This window comes from Tursiops truncatus, chromosome 7 (genome assembly GCF_011762595.2).
Source record: "Tursiops truncatus isolate mTurTru1 chromosome 7, mTurTru1.mat.Y, whole genome shotgun sequence".
NCBI classification, from domain to species: domain Eukaryota; kingdom Metazoa; phylum Chordata; class Mammalia; order Artiodactyla; family Delphinidae; genus Tursiops; species Tursiops truncatus.
In genome coordinates, this window is record NC_047040.1 from 107,417,179 (window position 1) to 107,425,339 (window position 8,161).

The following is an 8,161-nucleotide window of genomic DNA, read 5'->3' on the forward strand; positions in this document are numbered from 1 at the left end:
TCTACAAATCAAAACAAATGAACAAACACAACAAAACAGAAGTGGACTTATAGATTCGGAGATCAAGCTGCTGATTTCCAGAGGTTGGGGGGAGTTGGGGAGATGAATGCAATAGGTGAGAAAGATTAAAAGGTACAAACTTCCAGTTATAAAACAGATGTCGTGGGGATGTAATGTACAGCATAGGGAATAGAGTCCATAATACTGTAATAATTTTGTATGGTGATGGATGGTAACTAGACTTATCTTGGTGGTCATTTTGTAATGTATAACAATGTAGAATCATTATGTGGTATACCAGAAAATCAATATCATATTACCAGTCAATTATACTTCAATTTTTAAAAAAGAAGAAAAAAACGACTATCTTAAAAAAGAAAAGTGTCGGGCTTCCCTGGTGGCGCAGTGGTTGGGAGTCCGCCTGCCGATTCAGGGGACACAGGTTCGTGCCCCGGTCCGGAAAGATCCCACATGTTGTGGAGCGGCTGGGCCCGTGAGCCCTGGCCGCTGAGCCTGCACATCTGGAGCCTGTGCTCCACAATGGGAGAGGCCACAACAGTGAGAGGCCCGCGTACCAAAAAAAAAAAAAAAAGAAGAAAAAGAAAAGTGTCAAATGAGATAAAGAGCGGGTGTCAGATGAAACTCTGAAAGGGTGCATGTTGAAAGGACATTGTCCACTGAAGTTTGGCTCTCAAGTGGCCCAGACACATAGAGGACTCGAAGAGGACCAGCCATGGCATGCTACTGGAAGGTCTGTTTGTTTCTTGGTTTAAATAGGCTTTACCATTTTTTAAAGCAGTTTTGAGTTCACAGCAGAACTGAGCAGAGTACCGAGAGGTCCCACATGCGCCCGGCTCTCCTGTTGCTGTCAGCTCCAGCCCCACCACACAGGCGCCCAGGTCCCCCCAATCCCCAACTACCCTATCAACATTCTGTGTGCTGGTCACTACTGATGAATCTACGTAGACACCTCATGATCACCTGAGTCCAGAGTTTACGTTAGGCTTCACTCCTGGTGGTGTACATTTTATGGGTTTTGACAAATGCATCTCATCATGAATGTATCATACTGAATAGTTTCACTAAAAATCCTCTGTGCTCGGCCTATTTATCACCCCCCCACACACCCCTCAACTCCACTGCAAACCCCTGGCAACCCACTGATCTTTTCACTCTCTCCATGGTTTACCTTTTTCTGAATGTCATATATCATTGGTACCCTAAGCTCTGCCACCTTTCCAGATTGGCTTCTTTCAGTGATATGCATTTAAGGTGGCCCACCTGTCTCCTCATGGCTCCATATCCCCTTCATTTCTTTTGTGCCAAAGAATATTCTGTTGCATGGATGTAGCCCAGTCTATGTGTCCATTCACCTTCTGAAGGACATCTTGGTTGCTTCCAATTTCTGGCAGTTATGGATAAAGCTGCAGTAAACGGCTGTGTGCAGGTTTCTGTGGACGTAGCATTCCGCTCATTTGGGTCCACTGATACCAAGGAGTTCAAAGGCTGGACGGTATGGAAAGAATGTGTTTCATTTTGAAAGACACAGCCCATGTTCACAGAGCTTCTGAAGCCGGTAGCTGAGAACATGTCAGCATGCTGAGGAATCAAGGCAAGGAAGGAAGCAGAAATTGAGTATACGGCAAGGAAGACATTGCCAAGGCAAAACCTTACCCTCTTAGAGTTGATGACTGGTCATGAGAATTAAATGGACACGAGACAGATTCCGAGAGAAGCATCCACATTTATTTTCCTTAAGTTTTATATGACATGGGGAACGCTCCTAAGGAAATGAAGAGAGACACAGAGAAGTGGCAAAGCCTAAATGCTTTTCTGTTGGGTTGAACAAAGAGAGGCAGATGTGGAAAAGGAACTACACTATGCAGGGGGGCAAAGGAAGATGAGAATGCTGTTGAGCAAGGTCAGTACAGAATCCTCCCGTTCTTCACTCTCTGCCCTTGACAATAACAATGTTACTCTCCTTCCTGCAGAGGGAGGACGTCTTCCACAGGGGGGCAGTGGGTGATGGATATGTCATCTCTTGCTTCCAGGAAGGAAAAGGGGAAGGGTGAGCCCACCCTTCTTGCACCTGTTGTTTAGGGGCTTTGTTTGCTTCATTTCTGCCATTTTTTTTTAAGTGTCTGTAGCTCAAAACAATATTCTGGTCTGCTTTACATCTAAGTCTTTTACCTGGTGTTTGTCTTCTGACAGGAGGAGGGACATATTTTTCTGACATGATGGGGCTGTTCGGGTGGAGAAGGATAAGATGGGCATGGGCCCATGCCTATTCTTTTCTTGTGTGTTGGGAAGATGAACCCAGGACTCCCCACTTGTGTCACTGTGCATGGACACAGCATGGGGTGAGGGTTGAGCAGTCAGCAGCCCATAGGGGCCCTTGGGGAGCTTTGTGTGAGGAGGAAGCCGGGTAAAGGGACCCCAGGAAGTGACCTCACTTGCCTGGCAATAGAGCCCAACAGAACTTGGAACCCAGGTAACCATTCATGCAGCACATTCTAGAGAAGTCCCCTACCCAGCTCACTGGGGTGGAGACGCTTGAATGGACATATTCTTCTGTGTCCTGATGTCTTGATATCCTGTGGCCTCAGGAAAGCCCGCGGTGACAGCCTTTTCTGATGCTGCAGATGTTGGGTCAGTTCTCATCCCAGACGCCTTTGGCCATTTGCCTGGAGGAACCCAAAGGTGATACAAGGAAGCCCAGGACAGGACAGGCCACCACTCTGATCCCACGCAGGTAGCCCTATGTCCCCTCTCTGTTTGTGTGGAAGGGGTCATGTGGGGTGGGTCTGCTTTAAGCAAGAGCAGGTTGATGTGGGGTCAGAGCCTGGTGAGTCAGTCATGTCCATACCCCAAAGCTGGCTGGGTGGGATGTGGAGAGCTGAGGCGGTACCCTTTTGCCCGGGGTTTGTCCCAAGCCCTCCAGGCGTATCTCTTTCTTCCCAGGTGTATATCTGAGCAGACACAGGTCTGAGCCCGATCTAGGAGCAGAAGGTCACGTGGCAGAAGAAACAATAATGGCCAAGCAGGGCTCTGATACCTCCAGGCTCGGCCAGCTGCCGGTCACGGTCATTGCAGAGCCCCACCCCAGAGATTAGAGAGGAGCTGGTCGATGGGGACACCCATCTGTCTCTCTGCGTGGGGGGCCGGTGTACCACACTGCCAACGAGGGCCAGCGCAGGCTCCAGGTGAGTGTGGCCAAGGAGGGGACTCCAAAACCAGGGCCCAGAGGTGAACCGGGAAGGCTTCCTGCCCAGACACCTCTCAGGGTCCTGTCCAGGGCTTATGTGCAGCTCAGCACACCTGGCTGTGACCTGGAGCCCCCTGTCAACCTTCCCCTGAGTCAGCTAGAGGACCTGGACCTTGTAGAAAGAATTTAGCATTTTCAACTGGTCATATTTTTAATTTGAGATTTTCAAATACCATGAAACTAAGAAATAAATTGGATGCTGAAGTTGATGTAAAACTATTAGTTACATTTTAAACAGTTTTTAAATGTTTGTGATTGTCAAGATACCCTAATTGTTCTCATTGATTAATTTTACTAGTAAATGTTATAATACAGATTTACAAAATGAGTATATACTGATGTTGTTTTTATCCCTGCTTTACATATTGACGTTCCGGGACAGATTTTGCCTGAAGATTAATTTTGCTTTACTTTGCAGAACTAGGTGAAATCCAAGCCCTGTCACTTACTGAGTTGGGGAAATGCCAAAAAAAGAAATACACGTGGAGACATTGGACAGCTTTTTACACTTCTGGAAACCTCACTGTAAAAAGGTAACAGTAAGGCTTTCCTGAGTGGTGCTGTGAGCCCTGCCTGAAGGGACTGAGAGAGACCTGGGTGCCCAGGGCAGCTCAGCCACTCACTCTCTGCCTGACCCGGGGTCCCTGAGCTCACCTGTCAGAGTCTCAGTCGTCCGGGACCCACAGTGGCACCGCAGCCTCACAGCATCCCTGTGGGGATAAAAGGACACAGGAATCAGAACCTGTGGTCCATCGCCTTATTCTTAGTAGATACAACATAAGTGCTGCTCTGTGCTAACCCTGTGTGAGGGAGTTTACTTTCCCTTACTTCCTGCTCAGTGTGTCCCATGAAAAGACAATTCAGACCTCAATTATCCCTGTAGTGTGAGCGTACCTCATCTCCACGAGCCTCTGAAATCACAGCGTGTAGATTCCACCTCCTCCACCCCAGGCACAGTGTCCCCAGACGTCAGGTTTCAGTTTGCGATGTCCATCCCCCTCTTGGCAACTCTTAAGAAATCAGACTGGCACGGGATATTTATTATCTCTGTGATGATTATTATTCAACCTCAAGCAATAATGATTAATGAAACATAAATAAACCTCACTGATCTCCAAATAGCAGTACACGGAGCACCAAAAGAGTAGCGTCGACTTTGTTCAGCAGAAAACTTCTGATCCTTACTGAGAAATTTTACAGCTTTCCAAGACATATTTGACAACCACAAAAAAATAGAACTCCACATTTTAAAAACCAAGTGAACAGTATGTAATTTAAGGCATACTTATGTCAGGAAAAGTCTTCCAACTCACTCATATGTAATCCGCATTTTTGGCGCCAGCCCTTTGACATATTATACACGAGTGACAGATTAAAAAGGGCTTGGAATTCACATGCTTGCTTTATTCCAAATGGAATAAAAAATTTACATGACCCTATTGGATAAAAAGGCCTTTATTATTTTTAGAATCTCTTTAGTTGAAGGGAGTTGTGCTGGCTTCTCTCAATAAACTTTTTAAAAATATATAAGGGCCTCAAACTCTTTTAACTCATCCCACCCTGAAACAAGGGTTCTCCAGAAAGCTTTCTACTTTCTATTCCCTTTCCCCTTTACCACATGGGGTGGTAATTCTGTTACCATCCAGAGCAGGCGTGTGGAAGGTGGGTCACGAGGCAGCTTATCTGGGTGAAGGGTTCCCGAGGAGAGACAAGGCCGGGTCTCAGGTGTATAGGTGGCTCTGAGAGCACTGAGGTCTACCTGAAGTCACCAACCAAGCAATGGCAAATACCCACCGTAGGATCAGTGACCTAGAGGGGAAGGAATGGTTAGCACAAAGAGAACATAGCAAGAGCTCCAAGAAAATGCATGCTCCCTCCCACCACCACGAGCTCACAGTAAGCTCTTCCTACACACAGACCCCTGTCTTGAGACAGAGAAAGAGAAGAATGGATACTGAGGGTCTTAGCATTGACCTAAAGCAATACATTTAAACCAAAAGGACATGAAACCAAAAAGAAGTTTGGGTAATTTTTTAATTGGCAAGTTTGTTTTCTTACTAGCTGGCCAGGTTTGGACCTCAAGAAGGAAACTTAGCTAGGATAAAGAAGGGACATATTATGTATCATCCATCTGGGCAGTGGCATGTGTGAATATGCAACCTTACTAAATACATTTCATATGTATGTACGTATCCCTTTATGTGCATATGCGAGTGTGTTTTTGCCACATAGTAATTTCTCAATAAACAGCGGACAAAAAGACTGCCATTCCTACATTTGTGAACCAGCCACTTGCACCAGAGACTCTGTGTTGCCTTTATACATAGTCTTGCCTTCTGCAGGGTAGATGTGACTACCCGATTGTATGGATGCAGAGACTGGGGCTGGAGAATTGAAGTGACACATACAAGGTCATTCACCTGCTAGGTGACAGAATCAAGGTTCCAACCCAAATCTGTCTGACCCCAAAACATGTCCTCTTTTCTTGTGCTGTGCAGATTCGAATGCAAAGCCACGTAGAGGGAAGAAAATGGGACAATGGCTGTGTCAAAAAGATGGAAACAGGGTTACACTTTAGGATGAGCAAAACCAGGATGCCATGGCAACGACTGGTGATGAAATTAGGGAAAGGAGGGGGAGGGGCCAGGTAGTCCCAGAGTGACAAAGCACAGAGGACACATGTTGGGTGGGGGGTTGCAGGGAATGAGGCCACTCAGGAGGTGAACCAACCCGCGGGCAACAGGGAGCCCAGGAGGCCTAATTTCTCCAGATTAGGAAAGTTGTCAGCTGTTCCCTCAGCATACAAAATCCCCCGTCCTTGAACCTATGAAGTATGTGCTACTCTAAGGGGAGGGGTCCCTGGCTGTGAAAAATGACCACTGACGGTTCTAGCCCAGACCCCCCTCCCAGAACCATGCCTCTACATCTATGCCTGCCAAACTTGCAGGACTGGCCCATCTCACACACTGACTATAATGTATCCACTGATGTTGAGGCAGGAGGTGGATCTCAACAGCTAATGTGTACCTGGTTGGAAAGGCACACTTTTTTTTGTTTTATCTTATTTATTTTTTAAATTTTGTATTGAAGAATAGTTGATTTACAGTGTTGCATTAATTTCTGCTGTACAGCAAAGTGATTCAGTTGTACACATATATACATTCATTTTTTAATATTCTTTTCCATTATGGTTTATCATAGGATATTGAATATAGTTCCCTGTGGTTTACAGTAGGACCTTGTTGTTTACCAATTCCATATATAATAGTTTACATATGCTAACCCCAAACTCCCAATCCATATCTCCACCAACTCCCTCCCTCTCGGCAACCACAAGTCTGTTCTCTATGTCTATGAGTCTGTTTCTGCTTCATATTTGTGTCACTTTTTAGATTCCACATATAAGTGATATCATATGGTATTTGTATTTCTCTGTCTGACTTACTTCACTTAGTATGATAATCTCTAGCTGTACCCATGTTGCTGCAAAGGGCATTATTTTGTTCTTTTTTATGGCTGAGTAGTATTCCATTGTATACGTATACCATATCTTCTTTATCCATTCATCTGTCAATGGACATTGAGGTCATTTCCATGTCTTGGTGGAAAAGCATGTTTTGAAGAATTATCTGAGGTCATGTGATAAGGTGAGGGGTCACCTATCCAGCCTCAGACCCCTGCTCCACCTCCTCTTGTTAGGTGGCCTTAGAGGAAGCCTCCCTCCTCCAGCTCTCAATCCTCACTCTAAAATGGGAATAATCACAACTACTCCACAATGCTGTTTACATACAGCTGTTGTCAAGTAAGCTAAATCCTGTAAGACACAAGTGCATGTTAGCTATTGTTAGTAAGTTATTCCTTTGAGTAAAACTTGACATTCTTAGGAGATGACAATGATTCCTTCACAAGTGAGAATGGATTTCCACTGACAGGTGGCATGATGAGATGGCAGACGAGGGCTTTGATGCCCAGCAGACTAGAGTTCCTCATAAGCACTTGAGAACTATGTGGCCCTCTGCAAGTGCCCAACCTCACTGAGCCTTAGTGCTCATTCATAAATGAGTGATCACAATAGACCTCTGGATACACAGCCCGCATTCACCTCTCACTTTAGCCTCTTGATGACTCAGTTTCTTATCTGGAAAATGGAACAGTAATGGTATCCATCGCACTTTCAGAGCAGAACACTTCAGAGGAGACAATGAGCAATTCACCGCTTTCACAGCTGTCGTGAGAATGGGAGCTTCTATCAAGATAATGACTCCAACCAGAAGGACTACAATGAGGAAAAACTCCTGCTGACATAAGTTGGATCTGTAGCACAAGCAAGAAACAGACCTTACGTATGTTACAGTGATGAAATTGGAAATTGTTAATACTACAGAATCTAGTCTATCCTGACTGATTCAGATCTCCTAAGTGTATGGGTGGTATTTAAAGTCATGGGCATTGATAGGTCACACAGGATATGAGTATAGATGTTTAGAAAGAGGAGAAAAATAAAGAGAAGGGAAGTAAAAGAAGAGGGGAAAAGAAGGGAGAAGAGGAGAGGGGTGGTTAGATGGGGAAGACAAGAGAAGAGAGGAAGAGAGAGGGAAAGAGATGGACTCCTGGAATATCCCAACACTGAGAAGTTCAAAAGAGAAGTTCAAAAATGAGCCGCCATATATCTATATCTATATCTATATACACATATATATAAATATATATGTATATATGTATATATATATATGTGTGTGTGTGTGTGTGCATATATATATATATATATATATATATATATATATATATGGTGTCAAGAATGGTGTCATGGAAGCCAAGAGAAGAAAAAGTTTAGAGGAGGAGGATTGACTGCATAGGATTCTGTTGGAAGTTAGATAAGTTGAATGAAAAAAAAAG

The 8,161-nt window shown here is 44.8% G+C and overlaps 1 long non-coding RNA gene across 1 annotated transcript; it reads left to right on the top strand.

The window, feature by feature from the left end:
• Nucleotides 1–2,631: 2,631 nt before the first annotated feature.
• Nucleotides 2,632–7,601, top strand: LOC141279109 (uncharacterized). The gene is made up of 3 exons (XR_012332865.1): nucleotides 2,632–2,752; nucleotides 2,962–3,203; nucleotides 7,444–7,601. It is a non-coding gene; the product is annotated as an uncharacterized lncRNA (long non-coding RNA).
• Nucleotides 7,602–8,161: the final 560 nt, after the last annotated feature.